Genomic DNA, 25,941 nt, shown 5'->3' with positions numbered 1-25,941 from the left:
CGCCCGCCTACGGATCAAGAACCAGCAGACGACATGGAATACCAACCCAGTGACCGTGTATGCGTATGGACGCCAATACGCCGGCGGGGACTTAGTGAGAAGCTTCTACGACGATACTTCGGACCGTACAGGGTACTTCGACGCCTCGGCGCCTCGGCGCACTTGACTACGAGGTTGTCCCTGACGGCATTATGAACTCTCAGCGGCGCCGTGCGCGACCTGAACTCGTCTATGTCGTGCGCCTCAAGCCATATTACGCGCGTTAGTGAATCTGAGGACTGTACTTTTGCTTGGTTGTTGTACTGTCTTGCTTGTGCTTATTGTTTATTGTACTTTCTTGCTTTATTTTTGTTATTTATTGCTGCATGCATTGAGCACCCCCCCCCCCCCCCGTGTTCTTTTTTAAGCATTGGGACGATGCTTTTTCAGAGGGGGGCATTGCCACGTGCGTTTCTTATTATTCGGTTTTAGCCCACAAAGACTGCCAGCAACGTCAGCGCAAACCACGCCTCATTGTTCGAGAAGCTTCGCGATTATTGTAGATCGTTTTTGTTAAGCTTGCGCGCAGACGCGAACATTCAAGCTTATTCTAAAGATTTTGCGACAACCAGCGATAAGGCTGGAATATTTGACGGCACATGTGTAACTGCCGATGCGCTTTCATTTTGGACACGCCGCCTGCTTCCTTCGTCAGCGTCACGACCACGTGACAATATAAAGGGTTGTCAATGGCGATAAAAGTATTCTTGAGCTATGTGTCAAGTAAAACTAAAAAGCTATTCAGGACTTATACCCACAGAATTCTGAAACTGTACTTCCCCATTATATTCAATGCCATTCTTTACCGTAGAAAACAGAGCCTCTTGCCACACAGAGTAAAACAGCTCTTCGACGTCAACCGGAAAAGCGTAACCAATTCAGCAAGGCGTTGCTTCGGGCTAGTTGGTAATCCATAATTACGAGATTTATAGCGCGGAACTTCTACACAAGGGACAAGCTCGTCGTGTTCCCTTGTCCCTTGTGTAGAAGTTCCGCGCTATAAATCTCGTAACCAATTCTCTGATTCTCCTGAAGCAACCGGCATATTTCATCAGTTTCCTACACGAAAAGAATCACGATGGTTAAGCTGTTTTGTTAAATTTTTAGATATGTCGAAGACATTTTAATTGGGATGAACCATATCTGTCGTTTTAATATTTCCGAGGTCGACAAGGTTCTAAATGTTTTTAAAGCCAATCGCAACGGCCTCACTTTTACCCATTAAATCCCTACTGGAAATACGCAACAGTTTTTAGATTTGAGTGTAACATTTTCAAAGACCAATGTCTGATGGTGCTATACGCCCAGGGCAAAAAAAAAAAGAACTTTTGCCGTACGAGTGTGCCCACTCCAAGCTAGTGAAGAGGGCCATTGCCACACTATGCCTGGGATCTTGGCTCAGGAGGTCTTGTGAGCACAAGATGTGGGATAGCTTCGTATACCAATTCGGCTCGGCTATCAAAAGCCGGTTGTCCTTATCCGGTCATAGCGTCAGTGGCTGATTCCCTGCACCACAAGCTAAAAGCAGGGGCACTGGCAAAAAGATGCTAGAGCTGGGGAGCGGAGCGGCCAATGGTCGATAGTTGGGCCTTATGTGCATAAGATGAGCCATAACTTGAAGAAAGGGGCTGGCAGGTACGATGTACCTGTTGTATTTGCCGCACCCAACAAGCTGGCCCAACTGTGCCCCCGCATCATGGGCGCCTCCAAGTCTGGCTGCCAGGTCAAGTACACCAACTGTTACACTCGGTGTGCGACTGGTGTGGTGTATGGACTACCTCTAACCTGCGGCAAGTCCTACGTAGGACAAACGGGCAGATGCGTAAATGACCGCATGAAGGAACACGCGAACAACTTAAAGAATGATTTTACTGAGCACCATTCAGCGCATTGCAATACTTGCTCTTGTGAGCCGAGATTCTATGATGTGAGGATCCGCGGGAGAAGATAAAACGGCACGTCTGGAGGCATTTCACATAAAATTGTGAAAAATTATTACTGTGTCAGTCAAACGACTGTTTCACTGCATAACGCGGAACAGAGCTTCTCTCAACCTTTGCTTTGATACTCCCCCAATGGCATGCGCGATGTTGATGATGCGCATCGGGATCAGCACATATGTGCCACACTTTCCTAGTCCCTATTAAAGTTTTGAGTTAGCGCCTGTCCTGTCATCATGTGTTCCTTTCTTTTGTGATTGTGCTTAAGCGCTACAAAAATGGCAGCTGGAAAGTACCAACTCGCCCACAAACATGTTTTTCTGCGGTTGAGGGAAGCTTTGGGGAGACTGAATTTAGCCCCGGAGGACGTTTCTAGTCTGCAACTAGAAGAATAAAAAGTTGAAGTTGAAGAAGTTGAAGTTGAATCCCAGTGAGTCTGGCTGTGGAATATGTTGGTAGGTCTGAGTCCGAGTGAGCCGTAAGCGCAAATATATATTTCTTGAGTGAGTCTTGGTGAGCTACACTTTTTTACCGGCCTATGGACTCATCTTCAGCGCTACTATCAGCCGCTCACGTTCACTTCCAGTCAAGTTTACACTCATGTTTACTCACAGATATTTCTACGCACTAGCATTCATACGCCAGCTCAATACAGTTGAAACTACGTTTGACGAAGTGATGACCGCGCTCGAATTATCTCGTGAAATCCATAAGTTTGCAAAATCAAGACAGCAACTTTTCCGTCCATCGAAATCTAAAATGATAACGTGGTGACACTGAAAAGCTCGTGCGTTACTGTATATGTCGCTAATTCACGCGTGAACGCGTGAAAAGTCCCATTAGGCGGCCAGGACACGGAGGCTCCCACGAAGGAGGAGCGCAGCCGGCCACATTGACAGCGTGTTGCGCACAGCCTCCAGTGTTTTCAGGAGCACGGCTGCGATATCCTGCTCCAGTGGCTTCCCTCTCATGTTGGTATCGCGGGAAATGAAGCCGCCGACGGTCTGGCAAAGCGGGCGCAATCTCCCGCGACCCCTTTGAGAACATTAAGCCAACTCCTTTGATTCAGCGCACAGTAATTTCCGCCTAGAGTTGCTGCGCGACCACCCGGACTAGAGTCAGTAGAAAGATTTCAGAGTATCGCATCTGTTTTCCGTGCGCCGCAGCCGACGCGATTGGCTTACTCGCATCACGCGACCTCTCGCCGCCATAGCGCTTTGGGTGCAGGCGCGTTCAATGCAGAGCGTGGCCGGCCATTCAGCAGAACCACGGTCCCCAGAAGTATTTCGTCGCTTTTTTAAACGCGTTATGCAGACAGAGGCGTAAGGAGACATTTTTTCGGGGGGGGGGGGGGGGGCGCACCTCCTTGATGTGAAGTAGGGGCCTGGCAAGCAGATGTGGTCGAGTGTCATTTTGTGCTATGTATGCCACGGGAAAGAAAATTCGGGGGAGGGGCGCACGGGCCCGGTGTGGCACCGCCTGGCTACGCTACTGTATGCAGATGGCAAAATAGGCGCTCTTTGACAATAATTTTTCCCACATGCATGCAAAAATAAACGACATTCCCAGAGTAGCTCACCAGCAATTGAACGTTACTGGTGAGCTACTCTGGGAATCTCGTTTATTTTTGCGTGCCGTGTGGGAAAAATTAATGTGAAAGGGCGGCGTTCTACGTGGCTGCATAGTTGGCCGGAATGAATTCGCCCCGCTTGAATAACAGTCCTTCCTGCAGTGAACTACACTGACTTTGCTGGAAAAGATCTTATGCAACAGGATACTTCACCTTTTCGGTTCGCTATGGTCAGCGATATTGAAAACTACGTACTTTTCTATTTACTCGGCTGTTTATATCTCGATCTGTTGGACAGATCCGAGTTATAAGCGTGTCACGCACGAGAGCGAAGTCAAACATTTAATAATATAATAACTGTTTACTGGTATGCCTTGAAGGCAATTGTGGCATGATCATTTGCCATTGCGCAAAACAAAAGCGTGGAACTCTGTTGATAAACTTGGTATAAGGTAATGTTATCAAGCGTATTTTTGAATTTATTGCCAAAAATTCTGCTAATGCTGCATTGCGCCGAGCGTACCCCCAAAATACTGTTTAGTGGGTGAGAAATGGTCACAGGAAAAAAAAAGGCAGATCCCACGCATTGAGGGAGTCGATTTTATGCGAGCCGTAGGTCTATATACATACTGTGTTGCAGTAGCATGCGCTTTAAAAATTCCGGGATGTGCTATTTCTGATCAGATGTACATAAAGCACCGTGTCGAGGAAGTTTTAATAAGAGTGCATTATTAAAAAAAAAGTGCAGCAGTGCAAAAACCGAACCCCAGCTGTTTAAGCGCTGGCAACGCCAAAAAAACTGTCGGAACACAGCAAAATATTTCCAAATTCATTGCAATGTTGGGAATATCTGAAGACAGGGAATAGGAAATGAAAATTAAGTAGTAACGTCAATCATTTTTGATGGCCTATTTTCTACATATCGCAAGATAAGATGCACCTTACCTACCGCACGCCGATTCGCCCGCGCGTTCGGCTGCTGGCGTTCCGAATCAAGACATAAGTACGTCTCCCACAACTTCCAGTTACCGTACACACACAACTTCTATTACACATATCAACCAGTTCAACAGCAAGCACGGTGCGCAAGCAAGCTATGCGTCAGCGATCAGTCGAAGGACGCAATGTTGAATGTTCTGGATGTTGTTCGATAACGTTCTCGAGTGCAGTGAACCTGAACACCGACTGCAAAGCTAGCGCAAACAGTTAAGATTCACCAAATGCCAAAGTGAATGGCATCTCGCAAGATGTCACGGCGTTAAAACACACCCGGGCGTGACACAAAAAGAGACCGATGAAGCCATGAAGAGGGTTAGCGATCACATGGCAACATTCGCCGTACGTTTCATCTGTTACACCGCTAAGCACGCAGTCGATCCATACCTGTCGATGACTCGAAATCACTTCTAATATCCTCTTGAAGAAACACACACACATAATGCCGTTCCGCCGAGCGTAACATGGCACCGAGGCTAAAAGATCGGTCACTTCTCAACACACGCTAGCAACGCGCCGGACGGTCTGGAAGGGAAATAGCCGCCGCCGCCCAATGTTGCCCGCGTGCAGCCTACCTTTGCGTTACTCTGATTTTCCTGTGACTCTAACCCGAACGAGTGGATGCCGATGGACACCTCGTCCAAGCCACCCTCTCTCCTGCCCAAAACTGGTTTCTCCCGCCGCGAGCGCACCCTCCTCTTTTTTTCCTTCGGACTAGCTCTGTATAGACGGGGCATAGAAGGGGGAACAGCGGCTGCGGGTAGGTCCATCGTCAGCTTGCATTGACGGCGGCGCAGTTTATTTATTTATTTATTTATTTATTTATTTATTTATTTATTTATTTATTTATTTATTTTAAATACCCGAGACATTACATAAAGGAGTGGTTCATGCATATGCAAGTGTACAATAATACATTTTCTGAAAATACAAGTTAACAAAATACGGTATCTTGAATGACACTTTTGAAGTTGGTGTCAGCAATCGCAGCGATTGAGGGGGCAAGGCGGTTCCATTCCTTGCTGGTTTGGGGGATAAAAGAGTCGTTGTATAGGTGAGTTCGGCAAAGTGGGACACCAACCTTAAATTTGTGGCCCACGCGTGATGAAATGTGGGCAGGTTAAAGAAAAAGATGTTTTTTAACTCTTCATTTTGTTGGTAAATTTTGTGAAAGAGGCAAAAGCGAAGACATTTACGACGTACGGGCAGATCAGGTAGTTGTAATGTCTTCTTCATTGCGGATACAGCGGGAGTAATTGGACAAAATAAACCAGTTTCTGAACGGATTGGAGTGTGTTGATTAGTATGGATTGATTCGGGTCCCAGATGCTGCAGGCATATTCTAGTCTTCGACGGACTAAAGGTTTATACAGAATTTCTTTTAAAGAAGAGGGCGCTTTAGAAAAATTATGGCGCAGGTAGCCGAGAGTATGGTTAGCATTGCGGGTTAGGTAACTACGTGCATTTTCCAGGATAGGTCGTTAGTAATATTAATTCCGAGGTATTTGTTCCAGTTAACGGAATCCAAGGGGACTCCTTTAAAGTGGTACGTGTAGCGTGTGCTGTGAAGGCGTCGTGTTTTTCTCATGACCTTACATTTACTAATGTTCAGTTGCATAAGCCATTTGTCGCGCCATAGGAATAACCGGTTAAGGTCATTTTGGATATTTAGTGAATCAGAGGAGTTTGTTTTTTGTGATAAATAACATAGTGATCTGCAAAAGCTAAAGTGATGAAAAAACAATACTGTTAGGGAGGTCATTGATATAAATTAGAAACAACAAAGGGCCCAGCACAGACCCTTGTGGCACACCGAACGTAACAGAAAAAAGAGTAGGCGAATAATTGTTAGCAGTGACATATTGGGTTGGTTTCGAAAGAAAATCTTAAAACAATTTATACGTTAGTGTTAATATTGAGTTTTCTTAGTTTGAAAAGATGCAATTCGTGCGATACTGAGTCCTTTGCGAAATCGAGAAGAATGCAGTCTAAGATTAGTAGCTATAAAAAGATCATTAGTAAACGTTAGTCTCACATGAAAGCGTTTTCTTAAATCCATGTTTTGAATTATTAAAGAAAGAATTGTCCTCCAAAAATTGTACTAGGTGCGAATATATGATGTGGTCTATGATTTTGCATGGGATGCTTGCTAGTGAGATCGGTCGATAGTTCTCACCTGAATGAGCATTACCTCATTTGAAGATAGGGACCCCTTCCCCACTTTCCAGTCACTAGGTAATATAGAAAACCGTAAAGATTGTTCAAAAAGTTTTAAGAGAATTATTGCTGAGTACACTCCAGTTATTTTTAAGAACTTTGATTTCAGTAGGTCAGCACCAGTTGAAGAGGAGCTCTTCAGAATATCGATGAGCTTCGAAACGCCATCCCAATCTATAACAATGGGGTCCAAAAGGAAAAAGTTTCGGTCAGGTAGCCATGGTAACAATGCAGGAGCAGTTGTACTGAAGAAGGGAACAAATGCGTTGCTTAGTACAGTACATGACTGGCTAAGCGGGAGTATAGTGTTATCACTATGAGATAACTGTATGAGTCGTGTTGTTAAACCACCGGCAATGCTCCAAAATTTTCTAGGGTTCGTTTGCAGTACACAGCGCAAGGTGTCGTTAAGAAACAAATCTTTCGCGCTCTGAATCACACAGGTATACTCTTTTTGAACTTGATATCCTGCCCAGTGATCAGTGATATTAGTTCCCTCCTTGCGAAGGAACAGTCCTTTCTTTTTATTAGACAGATGCTTTACGGAAGAGTTGAACCATAGTTACCGGGAATTAAATATGATTTTAATTTTAGGAGTATATCGCTCGACCAGACATGGAATGTTTTCCTTATACAGAGTCCAGTTTTCTTCTACGGAGTGATTGCCAAAGTTGGTCATACAGCCGTCTGCAAATAATTCCAATTCAGCTATTATTCAACTTGTGTCAGCTCTGTCGTAGTCCCTTATTATTCTAATTTTTTGCGGCGACGATCATCGTCTGCGATGATCGTCGCCGCAACGCCCTTGCTGCCCTTCATCGACGCTGCCGTCCTCGGCGAGCGGCTTGCCCCGGAAACTAGAGCGACCCTGTTTCTGCCTTACCGCGAGCTCTTTCTTTTTGTCTTTTTTTCTATTTGTCCCCTTTTCCTTCCCTTCCCCCGTGTGTGTATCGGCTGAAGTGTCCTCTTGGAGAAACAGTTATTGTGCACATCGAACCCCCTTCTTCTTACTCAACAGAATTACCAGCGGCCCGCGGCGAAGGGTCGCCTAACAACGGGTTCGGTGTTAATAAAACGCCTGCCGCAGCAGGCTCCCCTCCATGGATATTGCCAAGGTTTAAAATGTGCAACCAGGCTCACTGGGCAAGCGCAGCTGAGTACGCTTAAAAAGAATGAAAGAACGAATACGTTTATCTAACGAATCCCAATATATAAATATGTTCTGGCAAAAGCAATTTAATGGACACGGGTAGAAGCGCTTTCAGAGTGCGCTCATGATAAATATGTGAAGCGAAGCCTCTTTATCAAGAAATAAGTATTGACAATTTGAAAAACAAGAAGCTGTTTTAGTGATATTGTGTATGAACTTCATGGAAGCAACGTTTCGAGGACAGCACCTAGCACGCTGATGAGTTCAATGAGTAAATGAAGATACGTGCATATATCAAGCGCACAGAATTTATCTCTGCATCGTTAAGTTCCTGCAGGTCACAAGCACTTTGCGCGCACAATGTAACCGACACTTATACTATTACAGGCCGGAATAGCGCTTCGTGTAGTTTTATATAAATTATTTGAAAGGAATAACACGCCTTCGAGTGAACTTATTTCATGCGAAGACAAAGTGCGTATAGCGTTTGAAAAAATGAAATCGCTGCACAGGAAATTATTAGGAATAATGGAGGCAGTTCTGTACCTGGCCCTTGTCAGGTGCAACATGAGCGATTTAGCACTCGCATGAATGAAGAGTGACATTTACAGCCACCGGAAATAAAAGGCCAATGTTCCCAAATTAACGAATGATGTTACCAGATGGAGAATTATAGCGCAGTCACAGCTGTGTTCTATCTAAGCGGGTCATCGGCCGCGTGAAAACGCTGGCTTGCTATCAAAGCAGCTGTAACCGAGCGCGAAAATCAAGTGCATAGACAAGCGATGCGTTCCGGATAAGTACGCAGTACGCACTTGTATTTTTTTATTCTTTTCTCTAGATTTGTCTTTCTTAACTGCGGTTTTTCAAAATGTCTTATAAAATCATTCCCCCACTCAATAAAACTAGGTTGTTTGTTTTTTATTAAAGCTATACGGAACAAATCGCTGAGGACGAAGTCAAATCTGTATTATTTTTAAATAACGGCGCGTAGCATTTGAGTGTCTTCTATTTGTTCCTTCTGACCTGCTCCTGAGCTTTCAACTTCATTTCCCTAGTTTCACACAAGTACGATAAGTAAATATAAACTGGGTTCATTGCATCCAGCATAACCGAACTGGTGCGTATATCAAAGTTGGTTTGCCTCACATATTTCCAACCGACCACGTGTTCACAGAAATAGCGATAACTTCCGCGGAAAATTCTTAAGTTTACTTTTATGGACGACTTCACAGACATGGAACTGACGCATTTGGTAGAGCACAGCGATGTTCTCAATACAGCATTGTTGCCGACCACATAATCTTAGTATTTTCCTTCCAATGAATGCGTCTATAAACTTAATTCAGCAAATATTTGCAGCAACCTCTCCTCTGCGGCAACTGTATCTAGAAATAGCCTAGATAAGGCATTGGGTGGTCCCTTATCCCTCAGCAACCTGGGGTGCTATTCTGGACGTTGTCGAATTCCGCCATGTTGTCAAATTCCGCCGTGTTGCTGATTTGATTGCTCACGCGAGGTCGTTCGCATTGTGGCGCTGCAATGGCGTTACGACACAGGAATCCGCGATGACGTAACGTGACAAAAAAAGTTAATTTTTTCCGAAGTAACGCTTCGCCGTACTCTGTCATGTAGAAATAAAGGTTTGGGTTGAACAATGAAACCGAAATATGGTACTAAGCTGTGCCTACGGTAAACTTCCGGTTTATCGAAACTACTGCTCGCTTGAAGAAGAGCCGCCATGTCTGCAACACGATTGGACATTGCACTGATGGCGTCCATTGCGTCACAGGACCTCACTCTTTGTAGCGCCAATATGACGTTGCGTGACGTTGCATCCTGCAAAATTTGCAGCTTAAATTGTGAGAACGATGAAATGCCCACAATTTGCCGCCATATTATTGTAAAATGAGTTGCTTGTTCGATGTGCAGCCTCACATACGTATGTATCGATGTCATTCCGTGAGTTACTTTACAAGTACGCTTTTGGTCAGTAATATTATAAAGTGTTGTACATGAAGCTTCCTTGTAAAAATAAAAGATTGTTATTTAATTTGGCTTGTTCGAAGTTGCGGTTCTCGCCGCAAGAGAACGCTAGATAAGCGAAGAAAAATGGCACTGCCCTTTGTTGCGTAGTGGCTGCAGCTCCACTACGGTCCCTAACCCTACTGGAGCTTTAGGAAGAAAGAGAATTCCGCGAGTACCGCGATGCTTTTGCAATGACCGATAAATTGTTTCAACTGCGGTGCCGGCTGATGAAGGCCATTGTGCGATGGCTGTGTGGGGAGCTTCGCCAGGACCTGGAGAAGCGGCGTACAGGCACGAGAACAGCCCCTACCGTTGTTGTTGTTGTTCTTGTTGAGGTACAAGTACTTTGCGCCCTTCGCTTTATCGCCACCGGTAGTTACCAGGGCGCGATCGCAAAGAACGAGAACGTGGCGACGAGCCAGACCAATGTGGGTCTCACGATTCATGCTGTCATGGAAGCGATCTTAGAGCGCCTCGGCAGTGCGCGTATCGCCCTGCCTGCCAAAAGGAAGGCTTTGTCCACATGGATGCAAGATTTGAAGGCTGCGTCGAGGTGGTCGACGACACGTTTTTGAGCATAAGTGTGCGTATGAAAAGGACTACGGCAACAAGGCTGCCTACTTTTGCCGCAAGGAACTTTTACGCCCTCAGCGTTGTGGTGGTGGGAACAAATTTCAACTTATTCAATCTCGCGCATGCCGCTAGTAGAATGCAGAGGAGGAACGTGAAAGACAGCTTTTCGCCACTCCCCAATATTTTAACATTTGCAGTGGCTCCAACTGCAGTGCTAAAAAATAACGCAGTAGTAGCGGTAAATGAAGTTTCCGTCAATATTTAGTTTCGGCAGGGTGACTTGACGACACCATAAAAAGTTCATGGAGCTTCACATTTGATCGTGGTAGCTTTTAAGAAAAGTAATATATGAAAGGAATTCAAACGTACTGATTGCGCTCTAATTTCATAAGCAGTGATATGCAGACATACAGTAACTGCCACATATAAATTGAAAGATAAAGCTATCGAAGCCATGCTTCAAAAGCAACTCCAGAGAAAAAAGCACGTCGCACCACACAGTTTCAGTTGTACTGCATGCAGCTGGTTGTACTTCTGTTGCCGACTTCCTTCCCATGCAAACACTCTGCAGGTATGCGGCCAACCCTGCCGATCACTGCCCTCGCACCCGGGGCCTGTGCACGACGCCTTTATGCGGAGCATATCCACCGTGAGCCACGACTTGGGCAGTGGACTCCGTGGCCAGGGTGGTGAATAGCTGCTTGGTATGCAGGCGTGAGAATGCTTGTGCGGTGCCTTAGTGTAGCAAAGACATTATTCATGGTAATTTTATTACACGCTCCATAGTTCTTCACTACTCAAGTCTCTTTGTCCAAATTTTTGCCCCATATTTTATTACTGGCAGCATACCTTGGTTCAACACTATCTACTTTAGTGGCACTGGTGTTCCCTTGAATGAAAATTGCGGCGGCTGCATTTTCGATGGGGGCGAAAATGTTTGAGGCCCGTGTACTTAGATTTAGGTGCACGTTAAAGAACCCCAGGTGGTCGAAATTTCCGGAGCCCTCCACTACGGCGTCTCTCATGATCATATCGTGGTTTTGGGACGTTAAACCCGAGATATTATTATATTGAATGAAAATTCTCTCATGCACACATCTGATAAAACAAGCCATACTGAGACCCGAGGCAGCACGCTCTCATTTTATAATCAGACTTGCTCTCAGTGTATAATTGCAACTTGAATTTCTATGTTCATGTAAAATACTACTAGTGCAATAGAAAGGGCAAGCATGAAAGAAACTTTCACGAAGACATTGTATAATCCTTTACTGTCAACTGGTGAAATAATAAATAGTAAGCATGCGTTGATACAGAAAATGCTACACTCTGAGGCTATGTTAATGAAAAGAATACATCAAATGCAACTTGCCCTAAATGTTGCTACATTCATAAATTCAATTATGTATAGAAAGGACAACTCGTATAAAAAATAAATACAAATAAGCAAGCACAGCCAAGTGCTACATAGCAATAAAATAATGCAACTGGCAACTCAATGGTATTTCAGTCATGGTTCAAAAAAAGCACTAAAAAACAACCTGGAAACGATTGCAAAAGAAACCTGCTGTCACTTTACATTGACGGCCTAATCACAAAAAACTAAGGGAAACCAAGCCTTGAGTGTACTGACCGTCTGCAGCCGCACCCCGCACATCAGTCCCATGCAAACAAAGAAAGCACAACACCCTCACCACCAAAGAAGGCGCGCCTTCTGTCACTCGCCCCATCTTTTCAATGAAAGAAGTTAAAGATTGCTGTTCAATATCTTTGTTTTCATTCCCCCTGACGAAGGCATTGACTTGGTTCCAAACCACGTGGCAATAAACCCATTTTTTTCGTTGGAGCCTTTCAAAAGTCGTAATTGGGTAACCTAACCAGAAAAACAATTCCGTCAATATGTCTAGCTGTAAAAAAGGAAAGCATTGCATATCAGTGACACGATGTCTTCGAATAAGTTCAAAGAAGTGAGGAAAGAACAGTACATATTCATGCATATGTTAATATTATGCTAATTGGAACACTGTCCTTCGCAGGTGATAGTGCCCACCCGCTGCAACCTTCACTGCCTAACCCCATTCCTGGAGTACATCCTGCAGGATCCCCTGTTGCCCGATTCAACCGCACCCACTCGTCACTGCGGTGCGTCGTATAACTGTGCATTGGCTTCCTCAAGGCCCGCTTTCAGTGCCTGCAGAGGTACAGAGCACTGTACTCTTCACGTCGAAGATCGCCGCAGTTCGCGTGGTGCTTCACAGCTTCGGTGTTCGTCAGCAGCTGGCTAAGCCAGACGACATCCCTTGCACTGAAGAGCTCGAACGAGAAGATGCGGACCTTTGCAACAACAATAGCGACGATCTGGCAACAGTAGACATGTACCAGGCGGGTAGGCAAAGGCGGGATCACGCTCTGCAATGGCTCACAGCTGGGCACCACTCGATGTAATGGGGTTTACATTCCTGCGAGATGTGCACAGAAACATGAAACACAAGAAGCTCTTTTTTTTCTCATGGCAAAGTAGCCACTTGCATTGTGTTCGATCCTATACCTATCCCCTGTACTTGTGTTCTTGCAGGAATTGTATTCGGACAAAAGCTTCATTGTGTTCGTTCATTGAGAACATGTTAATTGCACCAGGCAGTTAGGCAAAAGTGTGCTCAGCTTCTGCCGCGAATCATAGCAGGACTAGTTTGTTGAGACCATAGTAACTCTGGAACAGCCTGTGTTATCTTGCAGCAGTGCATGCAACCTCCAGAGCACTGTTTTCAGCACTTTATTCACAATGCGAACCCAGTGAAGGACATTTCACATTGTGTGATGACTGTACGAGTCTGGCAGGTGCTGTACAAAAGCTCTATTCATGTAGTAGCCACTCGTACATGCAAGAGCACAAGCTTGATGTGGTTGGTAATCTATGTAAACGCTTACAGTGCACAAAACGAACCAGTACCGAAAGGGGCAACGTGGACACAGTGCTGTGTTGCTCCTTTCTGTCCTGGTTTCTCTGGTGGACTGTAGAAGTTTACATGCAAGAGTAATACGTGATATTTCAGGATGTATTGAGAGTCAATTCATCATCTTCTGTAATGATTTTCCAACTGCTTTGCAGAAATTGCCTTGTTTTTTCATAGCTCTTGAGCAACCATATATGGTTCATCCTTGCAATAATAAAAAACAGTCAAGTTGTCCTCATTGTTTACATCATTGTCTTATCATTCACTGCTGCCAACAACAAAGGATACCTCTAATATTGTGCCAGCCATCTTTGAAACAAGGACAATCAGAAAAAGACATCTCTTTGCATGCAGTTTACGCACTTCTTAGTGCTGCCTGTCCAATGTAACATGAGCTGCGTGAAATAATACAATTCCTCTTCTTTAACTGTGGGCATTATGCACTTCTTATCCGTATGTTGTAAGCAACGTAGAAGTACCTTCCATCGTTAACACCTTCGGGGATGCATCACCTCTGTGGATTGAGAGTCGCCTATACTTTATCTTTCAGATTTATTTGATCGTGCATAACGTGAGGTCCTGAAACTTAACTCTTATTGCTTCTGCTTCTGTATATTTACGTGATTGTGACTTTTATTTACAGTAGTCCTTACGCATCCTTTGCAAGACATATAGCATAATCTTAATGATTACGACAGTTCAGGAACATACTTCGCGCATCGGAGACGTTATAAATTGCACAACTGGCTGTTGGGCTAGTTGGTGCATTACTTCAGATAAACTAGACACGGAACCGCCACCGCAACAAAAAAAGAGAAGAAACAGAAGGGGCATTATTAATACTTGCAATGCTGTGAAGGTCCTTATCTATATACTATCGGCACCTGCTTCTGGACGCCGAGGGGCTTGTGAACGAAGGGCCGCCGCAGCCCAACACGGAGTCGACGGGCATAATTGTAACGATGTGCACGTCGTCCACCGAAGCGTGCGTCGCGAAATCAAACGGCCCTCCGCCTGTTCTCCTGCAATAAGCATGTGCATAGCTGAAACGTCAACAACACCCGAGTGAAACGCAAGTTTACCTGATTGCGCTGTGATTCCGCGCCTCGGGCTCGCGCTGCCGCCACCTTGTTTCGCCATAGCCGCCGTCACTGCCGCGGCGGCCTGCTGCTGGGGCCCAGCCAGTAAAGGCGCTCTGTCATCGTCTGTCACGGCTCTCGTCGTACCTTCGGTAGTAAGTTGCATAGCACCCTCCCATACGGGGACGATCGGTAAAAATATCCAACATCGCGACCCACTGTTCGGCGATCTGCCGACATAACAACAGAACCAGGACCTACTCTACTCCTGACCTGTCCAATGTCCCCTCTCCAGCGCCCATATTCTAGTTCATATTTCCTGCCTAGGGATATAACCTACGAGCGTTGTGGCGCTAGTCAGCAGCTGTTCGCTGGCGTCAGCTTTAACGCTAGTGGTGGTGTTTCGCCAGCGCAGAGCGCTCATATCGCGTAATTATTGTGCATAAATGCAAAATACTTGGGAAATAAAATACGAAAAGTGATTTAGAATTTTTTTTTTTGCATTTAAAAGGGCACAGCCGTTCTGCGCTATGCAAGACTACGGCTTCTCACGTTAGTCAACCAGTGTGCAGTAAATACTTAACCGCACTGTATAGCTTACTTGACCCTCCATCTAAGGTTGCAGAAACAGTCACATAATGCCGGCAGTTCGTCACAGATTGCAGACGTTCATACTCTAGCGCCGTCCAAACGGTCGCAGAGTAGCAGACGAACAGGTTATAGGTAGCGCCACCAACGGCGAGCGGTTGAACGAGAGCGGGGACACGCGCTCCCATAGGACCCCCGCTATCTGGGCAGGTCAGGAGTAGAGTAGGTCGTGCACAGAACACCTACACAAAATAACCAGAGAAATAACGATGCCGGCAATGTCGACGCTGGCTTGGCTGGCTCGCTTATTGGCTAGAAAAGTTACTATGGCTTCGTCGCTCATCTCCAAAATTGGTGCTAAATTGCAGACGATATCCTGTGCTTCCCCACTTTAAAACTAAACGCTTCACTTTCCTTGCATTTCTTGTTCTTGTATTTACAATTACAGAAACAAAATGTTACTTAGTTGCACGTTTCCTTGTACTTTATGTCATGTTTGCGTCACGTTGCGCAAGAAATTGATGTGTTTGCATCACCACTGTGTACACGTCACGCCTACGTCAAATTCGACGGAAAATGGCGGTAGTGCAGAATTGCACCCCTGGTGCAAGGATTCGATCAATGAACATCAGCTTCTTCATTTATGTGTCTCGTCCCTTGATTCCTGGTGGCCACTTTCTTTTGTTTCACAAAGCCACATTTTCCAGTCTCTCAGTGAGCGATTACTCTTACGTGTTGCATAACTGAAAAACTTTATCATGATTGTTTTCGCTCTATTCACCTTTCCTGGCGCGCGCGCAAGGCCAGAGTTTATTGCTCCGATGATGACAGTGTACTGCAGTCGAGCGCAATTTGAATGTTATCGCGTCGACCGGCCCAGCGTATGAGGGTGCTAGCGGCACGTTTTGAAAGAGTGAAAATCGAGATTACGAAACCATCTCTCCCTTGTTGGCTGTTTCATGACACAATAATCACTCCTACGACAAATGCTGCGCCCTCTCTCTCTCCATTTTAAGCTTTCCATTCGTTGCGATCAAGCGTATACTTCGTTGGCTCTAATCGCCGCGGGCGATAACAAAATTCATGGGGAAAATATGGTGAAGCTGATGCTTGGCTCTGCTTCATTAGAACTACTTGCTAAGTTACACGGAATCTCTCGCATTTTCATAAAAAAGAAATGTAAATGCGCCTTCATCGGACAGGAGGGGTCGCAGCTAAGGAACAGCAAAAAGAGTGAGGGAAGCTTGCCTGATACCTCCCTCTCCTCGAAAGAGGATTCTGGGCCACGGCCCAGAATCCTCTTTGTAGTTCTTGTTGTAATCCTGTTGTAGTTCTTGGTCGACGCTTGCGCGATTACCTTCGTATCGCGCTCGGCTGTACGTTGCGCTACACATGTGTGAGCTTGCGTTCTTTCATTCTCGTAGAGGCAGCAGGCTGCTCGGTATCAGGCAAACCACACGGCGACGCACGCAACAGTGTGCCCTCTAAAAGACATGAACGACTGCATTTCAATTTCTCGGCAATATCCACCTGGGGAGCCATACAGGACGGCCCGAGTTCTTTCCGAGCTCTGGCGGCACCCCTTTTTGAACGAGCTAACGGTACGAAAAGGTCAAATCCATCCCTGAGCGCGCGCTGCGTTCCATTGGTTACGATGAAACGCGGCCTCACGTCAAGGCGGTCGATAAACCAGTGGCATCTTCTTCATTTGTTTCTCGTTCCAATGAGTGCAGAAGTGCGCACATGCAAGAAATGTGTCAAACTTTTACGAACGCTATTTTTAGAGGTACGGGATGCTTAAATTCCTTTTCAGGCGTTTAATGTTTGTATTAAGTATCATTTAGAATAATCGGCACCCTGTCCTCTTATATTAGCTCCGGCCGAGTGCTTTACAACACCGCGGCCGGAACTAACCGCCGAGGCCACCTGTATAATCACCATGGCCGGTCTGTACATTCTAGCGCGTTGCTAGGTACGGTGCGCGCCCTGTTACTCATCGTCTGCTCGCTCCCAAAGCACGTGTGCCCGACTGATCAGCTAGTTGGCTGGACGGTATACCTAGATAATTAAGTCAGGACATTGCTATGATCAAGCTAATAAGCCAGGTCATGCTAAGACCGAGCTGTTTAGGCCCCATCTTACTAAGACCATGCTAATGAAGCCGTGTAGATTTAAGACCGCGCTAATCAAGGCATGTATTTACGCGACGCTAATTAGGGGTGCGCTAACGAAAACCCAGCTAATTAGGACCTTACTCACTAACTAAAATTGTGCTAATAAGGATTATGCTCGTTAACCCATACTAATTAAAACATTGCCAATTTATACCTGAGTAATAATGTGTTGATTTGAACATTACGAATTAAGACAAAGGTATTCAATATCATTTTAATTAAGACCTGGCTAATTAATACCATACAATTTGGACCGAACTGACGGGGTCTTCACTCCAAAGCAGACTGAGTAGACGAGCCACGTAAAAAGCTGAAAGAAGCTAGGTGCAAGATGACCAAATTATTTCATATGCAAAGAAGCTGCTGCTTAGCGTCGCTTAGCGTCCACCGCACGAACCGCCTGACAGGAACACCGGCAATATGACAGTCACGAGTTGAAGTGGGCCTTTCAGTATCAACGAGTTTGTGCCCGGTGTTCCCGCGTCAATCAGTTTGATTGACAGACGCCCGCGGCGAAGATTTGGTCCGCCCACAGCGTTTGCTCGTGCCGAGGAGCAGTGCTCACGCCGCAACGCCAGCGAGCGGCACGATTAATCTATGCGCATATTCGCATAGACAATGCACACACGCACGAAGAACTCAAGGTTATATCACGTGGCTACGATGTGTCACATTCATTTTCACCGCACTCACGACGTCCCACTCACAGCCATGAAGCAAGCGCCCTTGGTGGCATCTGCGCCGAGAAATGTTATATTTACATGTTGGTGGAGACATTGCTTCTACCGATTTGTTACTACAGAAAAATCTTGAGGCGTGTAATGTAAGTAGCAGTAACCTGTCCACTTATTTGTCTGTAATATTCGAGAGAAGCGAAACGAGCTCCACCAGAGTGCTGAGTGTGCGCCCTTGTTGCCTTGGAAAGTGGAAATTTCCACGCTGCAGATGGAACGAAAGACTTGCCCGAAAGAGGTCAAACGCCCACGAACGTGCCTGTGAGAGGCGCGATGTTCGATTGGCAGAACCATAGCGCAACAATCATACTGACCTCGCTGCACTGTTGAAATGTTGACTGAGTGTTGACTTAGTTCGAGCTCGGAGCAAAGTCGTGCGCCCGAGAAGTTCGGGTCATCCTGCACAGCACCCCTGCACTGTACCTGTACTTGCTGCAGAACTTAAAGCACTTTATGCTTCTCTAACTTGTCGTCTCTGCTCGATATTCTTCATGGGATCGGAGGAGGTGAGAAAATATTACCATGGTCTTGTAACTTGTTAATGCAAGCTAGAGCAGTCTTGACTAATTTAAAACCTAGTTAAGCAGCGTTCGTCAATGATAAACGTGCGTTCGCTTGTTGTTTGCCAACGAGACTTGTGCAAAATGGATGAACAGCGACGAATGAAACGGCGATACTAATCGACGAGACCCAGGTCTATCCCCGCAATTTCTTTGTGGTTGTCTTTCGTGAGAAATCTTTAATGATTTACACACGGGGTGAGACAAGCTTAATGTCATGGTTGTCTACTCTGCACCAATTTGAGAGCAGCAATACCAAACTCACTATTTGAGACTTTGACACGGAGACCATATGAACGAAGGCGCACGATGGCCTTACGTAGATACGATTCTTGTTTCGGAGCAGAGCGAATGAATTTTAGAATGTAGTTCTAGAATGAATTCTGAATTCTAGAATGCATAACTCAAAATTCACTCCTCGGAGCACTTGACAGACAAACCTCTGAGATGTTTCAGAAGCATTTCTTCGACCGAGCAGCATGCCCATATGTTCGAACGTGACAAGAATGTCATCACTTCTGGGAACGCCGGCAGGGTCCAGAAGGATGTGGTGGTGAGCTTCTACGAGGTCAGCTTTCCTAAATATGCGCCCACAGTGAAGCGATCTATTGAAGACATGAATGTGGGGTATCACGCCCCGGTTGCCAACCTGCCAGTGCAGAAATCCCAAACAAATTTAGGCTTGCGAGTCTAGTCGATGTTTAAAAACTGCGGTGCTCAATCTTTTCCGCGTGTCGGTGCCTTTCGAAGCCATTTCATCCTCGGTGGGCTTTGCGCACACTGCCAAATCGCAAGTCATTGGAATCGATCTCAGCGTGGTCAACTTTGTGATGTGAGCTAGAAGACAAAATATTGACTACTGTGACTTCTGAAGTACGGGTTGCTTCATCGCATTTCTTTCCGATATCCTTTTTTTTCACGTTTAAAATCACACATTCGAACGAAATACGCAACAAACGCAATAGCGTTTTTCTTTTTGCTTCAGCTATCATGGGCAGTTGCGGCTGGAGCGTTAAAATTAGAGACATTCACATTACTAAAAGAAACAACTGTCTAGGAGGCGCGCCATTGCTCGGGATTTAAATCTAATTTGACCACCTGTGTTTCAAGCTAGGCATGTTAGTCGGGCGACTGCCCAGATTTGCATGGGGACCTTGTGCTGAACAGCACAACGACATATGTTCTAGGCCACTGCCAGCGCGTTCTTGGGCACTGTGTTCTCGATTATCGGAAAAAACAAAAAAAGTGAATCCCCATAGACTTTCACTGATGCTGCGGGCGCAAGACTGTTCGTTCTCATGTTTGAGCACTGGTGAAAAAGTCAACAAGTTACACATCCTTCTTCTATATTTCGCTTTAAAAGGACCTGGAGCACTTTTAAGAGCGAAGCTGTTTAAGCAGCCGTAATTTGTGCGACCTATCGGAAAAGTATCATCATCATGATCGGGTATGTGCCACAGAAATTGGGCAACTCCCACAACTGACCACTGGTCCAATAAAAATGAAGAAGGCAGCAATTAGCCCTACAAATGGCTATCATCACGGGCATGTGCCACTGAAATTGGGCAAATCCCACTACTCATCACTGGTTCACTAAGACAGAGAAAGCTACAGAAAGAGAGAGAGAACAATTGAGAGAAAGAGTGGGAATAAAGACATAGAAATATGGAAAGACAGAGAAAGATATAGAAAGAGAAAGACAGAAATAGAGAGAAAGAAGCACAGAAAGATAGCGAGAACAGCAGAGATAAATAAAGGGAAGAAAGAGAAATAAAGATAAAAAGGGCGAGGTAAGAGAAAGAAATAGAAAGGAAGAAACAGAAAGAAACACATACACAATAGAGATACAAGAAAGAAAGAGAAGACAAAAAAATTGCGAGAAACATAGAAGGCCACCCAGCTGCGCTCTTCCTTCAGGCTTGGCACGACTAGTGCGACGCTGCCATTTTAAGAAACGGGAAGGGCAATAGCGGCTGCGAGAAGAGCCCGAAGCGATGGAAGACCATAGACGATGTGCCCGTAGATCTACGTCACGTATCTCTGCAGCGCTTGCAATGTGGGATGGAGCTGGGAGAGAAAGACGGGAGACGGCGGTGGCACGGCAAACCTTGTCAAAGAACACATAGAAAAATGAACAAACACACAACAATGAACATAATCAAAAATACATGTCAATAAAATTAATCTACAGAATCCTTAACTTAGTTAAACCGAGTCCTAATAGTCCGGCCACACTGGCCTGTCGGTAGCGTCCAAAATGGAGCCTCCTTACTTGTACGACGGTCGGCGCAGTGTAAAAGTCGAACCCTCGTCGTACATGTTGCGTCGCACTCGCCATCGATGGTCTCGATGAGGTCCCCGGTCGCCGTGGTTCCTCAGCAACTCGGCGAACCCCTTGTTGCGGTTTTCCGGCCGTCGTCGTGACCATCAGTGGAAGCGGACGGGTTAGGCCTACCTGCCTCCTCGTTCCCATGTTCCACGTCAGTCTGCGGCTTAAGTGATGAGGTGGCACCCTAGCAGGGCTTAAAGTCTCCCTTGATTGGAGGGGGGGGGGGGGGGGCTCATAGAGCCGCAATATATATATATATATATATATGTTTGCGATGATCACAGTGCAGTGAAGCAACTGTCTCTCGAACTGAACAAATCGCTATGAATGCTATACAAGTACATCTATTATTCCGAATGTATTTCGGACATTTATTCAACGTGTCAATACAATCAAGCATTCAATGAAATTATTTCGGGAACGATTCTTCCAAAAAAAAACGCCAGACCTGCGCTGAACCCGCAGCACAGTCACAGCGAAAGCTGGAAGAGCGGCGTTTCTAAAGCACATTGTAAGCTCTCTTGGGGCTACTAATACAAGTACACTAGCAAGGTACCCACTACGCCATAAATCACAATTTTTGTGTAGTTCGAAAGCACCTACTAAGCCATTATCCGTCATTCTGCGGAGAAGCGACGCACCACCTACACGTCTGTAAGCATTATGTGCACTTTGTTGACGCGACGACCGATGACGATGAAGAATTATGGCTCAACCCTTTCTAATGGGTTGGAAGCTTTAAACGGCCCACCAGTTATGTAATTTGCATTAGGTGACGCTCGGTCGCTATGTCCCTCTCCCGTCATGCTGTATAACATACGTTGACGCGGGAGAGAGACGGGGGGGGGGGGGCGAAGAACTTTACTGAGACCCCGAGGAAATGGATCATGCGCTTATGGGCTGCCTTGGCAACCAACACAAGTGCACTTGCGAGGAACCCACTACGCTATAATCATTGTAATTTTACTGAGACCCCGAGAAAATGGATCACGTGCTTATGGGCTTCCTTGGCAGCCAATACATGTGCATTTGCGAGAAACCCACTACGCTATAAATCATTGTAATTTTACTAAGACCCCGAGGAAATGGATCATGCGCTTATGGGCTTCCTTGGCAACCAATACAAGTGCACTTGCGAGGAACCCACTACGCTATAAATCATTGTAATTTTTGAGAAGTAGGGCAGCAGGCACTGTGCCATCTTTCGTCATTCTACGGAGAGCCGTGGTACCTGCTAAACGCATGTAAGGCATTATGCGCACTTTGTTGATGCTGTGCCTGGCGACGATGAAGAATTGTGGCAGGGCCCTTCGTAATGGGTTGGAAGCATTCAACAACCTACTCGTTGCGCAATTCGCATTGTGTGACGCCTGGTTACAGAATTCGCGTTGTGCGACGCTTGGTGCTTATTTTACTCTTCTACCACGCTATAGTGCATATGCTAATGTGGTTGCTTCCGGACATGAAGCCTGTATAGGACCTTTTTGCAAAGCAGTTTCAGCATCGGCATGGCTCAGAGGTTGAATACTGGGCTCCCACGCAGAGGACCCAGGTTCGAACCTCGTTCCATCCTAGAATTTTTGTCTTATTTAGTTTTTTTTTTATTTCGAGCGATACTGGTTACGGACACCGGCGGCGGCGGCGGCGGCGGACAACTACGGCGCCAAAAACGGCCGGTGAAATGATCTCATAACAGCTTTCGCTGTAAAATTCGGCAGATCCCATGTACCGTGGGAGTCGATGTTATGCGAAGCATGCGGCAGGCAGGTGGCTGCGGCGTAATTATTTAAATGCGAAGCATTTCTTAGCGAACCTCAGGCACTTTGGCCGTTTCTATCCACGTATCTATCTCTCTATCTATCTAGCCGCCTGCGTCTGGGCGCTCTCCAGGTCGTCTCCGTAAATTGTAGTATATCGAAATTCGCATAGCAGGGGATCAGTGTATGACGAACACGATCCGCTGGTTATGACATTAATAACGCAAAATACCTGTCGCGTACGTCATGAACCCTTCTCTCAGTCACGTGTGGCACATACCCGCATAACAGAGTTCATGTTTTGCGGGTATGTGCCCACAGGTCATACAGAGTCTCAACCAACACAGTAACCGCGAACACACACACATTGACACGCAAGGAAAGTAATATAATAATTGTAGTTTTTTAAGGCTAAAACCACGATATCATTATGAGAGACGCCCGTAGCTAAGGGCTTCGGAAATTTTGACTATCTGGTATCTTTAACGTGTACGATATCGCACAGTACATGGGCATCTAGCATTTTGCCTCCATCGAAATTCGACCGCCGCGGCTGGGATCGAACCCGCGACCTTTGGGTCAGCAGCCGAGCACCGTAACCGCTATACCACCGCGGCGGACGCAAGTGAGGAAGCTGAAGACAGAACAGCCTGGAAGACGCTCAACTACACCCACTCGTCCACGTGGTCCGCAACTTGGACCACGTGGATTACGCAAAAACCAGGATCAACGCTTCCTACAATAAATTTGCCGAGAGAACCACGCCTCTCATTATTACCGGTGCCTTCAACATTGCCTTATCAAGACCGAACAACGGCTGGTCCTTATACTGCGTGAAGATGGCTTAGATGTGGGCAGGGCATTAAAAGACCTCGCTGCCACGTCCAGGGCAGGAGGCATCATAGATCCTTTCATCGTAAGAGGCATCCAAGATTTCCACCAGCTGTACTATACCTCGCACTTCACTGCACTTGGACCCCTCGTAGCCACGATCATGAACGGATCCGAAACAAGTCCGGTCCAGCTGCTAGAGCTCACTGATCATGGTCACGATGACCTTGTTCAAGACTGCCGAGAACCCCTTCCACACATGCACACGGGTTCGTGCGTGCGTGCGTGTGTTCATTCTCCGTGCGTGCGTGCGTTCTCCGTCACAACGGACAAGTATAAGCATAACAACTGCAACAACTGCAACTGTGACTGTAACGTACGAGCACTGCGCCTGCGCGTGCCACTCGGCTGTGTATATATATAGGGAAACTTTCCTGAATGAAGCTTAGTTGTGAGTAGCGCCTATCCTGCGCATCTGTGTTCCTTCTTTGTTTTGTTCGGATTCGCTCTATCCGGTATTGAAGAATATAAATACTACATATCAGCTTACCGCGTCTGGTGTTGTTAACACCCACTCCGCTCTTTGCCTCGTTACGCAACTGCATGTAAACAACTGGTTATATAACAGATATGCGATTCTTCAACATATGAGTGTGCGCATGCCACTTCCACATTTCTATCGCGTCATTCCGTAACGTTTCGCTCAATGTGAAAACTTACGCCACAGTCACCATCCCGCGCATGCTTCGCATAACATCTATTGCCACGGTACGTGGGATCTGCCGAATTTTTTTCACTAAGCGACACGTTACAAAATGACGCTAAAGATTGTATAAATTTTATACGCACACATATATGTTGAAGAGCCGCATATGTTTTATAACCAGTTTTTGCGGTTGGGTAACGCTGCCGATGGCAACGTGGGTATTACCAACACCAGAAGCGGTAACCTGATATGTAGTGCTTATACGTGTACCGAGAACGCACGCATGGTTCACGAACCCGTGTACATGTGTGGAAGTTCTTGACAGTTCTTGAACAAGAGCATCATCACCGTGATCAGTGAGCACCAGCAGCTGCTCATGACTTGTTATAGGATCCGATCGTGATCGTGGTGGCGAGGGGTCCATGTGTAGTGAAGTATGTGGTGTAGTAGCGCTGCTGGAATTCGTGGATACCTCGTCATGTCGTCGACAAATTGTCTGTCGATAGAGCCGGTGACATGTCGGAACCTCAAGCCACCCTTCGCGTTGCTGAGGTATAGGCTGTCGAGGCTGGTAGGCCTGGATAGTGCTACGTAGACCATCAGTCGATGGCGCTTGTCGTATTCGTAGACTACCTGGGTGTATGTGGCCTACTTAGCCTAGTCTACAAAGCGGCTGTCAATCAGTCTGGCATCATCCACGGTCAGTATGAGGCCATCGTCCAGCCTCGTAAGAAATGAAGAGGACACTGCGCCGTTCTGGCGCACGAAGTGTACTTTACGGTGCGGTGATGTGGATGTCATATGTAAATTTTGTTAATGTATTCCTCCGGGGTCGAGCAATGCTTCAATATAGCTTGCTGAATCATAGGAATACAAACCTAATGTTTATTAGACCGCTAAAAAGCGGAACTAAAACTGGAACCACAGACGTTAATCTTGTATGACGCCTGTATCGTAGGAGTACACATCGTAGGAGTATCAAGTAGTGTTTATTGCTCTCTTGTAAAATTAGATAGCAAGCACCACAACCACGACTGACGTTGCACCGATATGACGCCTGCGCAGGCTGTTTTTCCAAACCAGTTTGTAGACCTGGCCAGGCTCAATGGTAGAATACGTGATTGCCACGCAGAATGCTTGGGTTCTATTCCTTTTGGGGTCCTAATTTACCATTCTTTCCATTCGTCGAGTCAACGCTGCCGATGTTGGTTTTGCTTAACGCTCTAGCATTTAAGTTACCAATGTCTGTTCTCGCCGTTCCTGGGTAGATATAAACTGTCGATCACCTGCGGCGCATACCCTACGGCGCGGCCCGTAGTAAACGGGTATGTGCCACACGTGTCTAGTGGAAAGGGTTTTGACGACGTGCACGACAGGATTTTGACGTATTCATGTCATGACCCGACAATCATATACGTCGAATCCTCTTACCCCCCGTGCCAATTTTGGTCTACACCAAGTTAAGGAGGCGATCATGAGAGCACCCAGACGTAGGCGGCTAGATAGATAGATAGATAGATAGATAGATAGATAGATAGATAGATAGATAGATAGATAGATAGATAGATAGATAGATAGATAGATACGTAGATAGAACGCTCAAAGTGCCAAAGGTTCGCTAAGAAATGCTTCGCATTTAAAAACTCGTGATGTAAAGGCTTAAAGTAGTGGAGCTCAAAGTAAGTAGCATTAGTTGACTCACTGGATTCAGAACCT

The sequence above is a fragment of the Rhipicephalus sanguineus genome, chromosome 1 (genome assembly GCF_013339695.2).
Source record: "Rhipicephalus sanguineus isolate Rsan-2018 chromosome 1, BIME_Rsan_1.4, whole genome shotgun sequence".
In the NCBI taxonomy this organism is placed as follows: domain Eukaryota; kingdom Metazoa; phylum Arthropoda; class Arachnida; order Ixodida; family Ixodidae; genus Rhipicephalus; species Rhipicephalus sanguineus.
Note: the sequence above shows the minus strand (reverse complement) of the source record.